Source organism: Lupinus angustifolius, chromosome LG09 (assembly GCF_001865875.1).
Source record: "Lupinus angustifolius cultivar Tanjil chromosome LG09, LupAngTanjil_v1.0, whole genome shotgun sequence".
Taxonomy (NCBI): Eukaryota; Viridiplantae; Streptophyta; class Magnoliopsida; order Fabales; family Fabaceae; genus Lupinus; species Lupinus angustifolius.
In genome coordinates this window covers 12,998,767-12,999,741 of record NC_032017.1, presented here as the reverse complement: position 1 = coordinate 12,999,741, position 975 = coordinate 12,998,767, and positions in this window count along the sequence as shown.

Genomic DNA, 975 nt, shown 5'->3' with positions numbered 1-975 from the left:
GGCACCAAGCACCAGGCCAGGTCAACTAGGCACCAAGCACTAGGCCAGGTCAGCCAGGCACGAAGCACCAGGCGAGGTCAGCTAGCACCAAGCACCAGGCCAGGTCAGCTAAGATGTTGAAACATGAAGCTTAGCGTGGGACCAGTCAGCTAAGCGCCTGAAACATGCAGCTGAGTGGGGAACCAGGTCAGCCAAGCTGCTGAAACAGACAGCTTAGCAGGGAAACAGGTGGGCTAAGCGGCTGACACACCTGAAAAGTGATTTTTTGGTCAAATCATGGAACATCTTACTTTTTCTTTGCTTAAAGGCCAAGAACATGACCTCATGGATGACATAAGGCTATGACAAGAAGGAGGAGGTGCCACCATGCATGTAAACTAGCCCACCATAGGGGTCAAGTAGGGGCCAAAGTGGCTCTTCATAGGGGCCAAAGGTGAGAAACTGAGCTGCCAAACAAGGCAGCTGAGCATCCAGCACCTTGGCGTATAAAAAGGCAAGAAATTCTCATTTGAAAAACATTGTAAATTCATTCTAAATTCTTCTTGGTGATTCCTCTTCTTTTCCTTTCATTTTAGGTAGTTTTTAGGCTAGTTTTAGAGTAGTTTTTCATGTAATTCAAGAGGAGAAAAGGAGAAGGCAAATGAGATGCAAAAATCAATTTTGTACTCTCATTTGGAACTCAAGCATCCAATCCTTGGATGGATGGCTCATGCTCCTAAACATTTTCTTTTGAACAAGGTTAAGTAATTTCTACTTCTTCTTAATTTACAGAAGTTTGGATTTTAATCATTCAAGTTGGTGCTTTGGTTAATATTATTTGTTTGAGAAGTAATTAATGCTATTTTTAGATTGATCACCTAAAAAATGAGTTCTCAAGTCAATAAAATTACTTTTCTCAAACACTTAACAAATAAACTAAGAAGTAGTTGTACTACTTAGTTTATTTGCCAAGTTAAGCATGCTTTTCTTAAGATC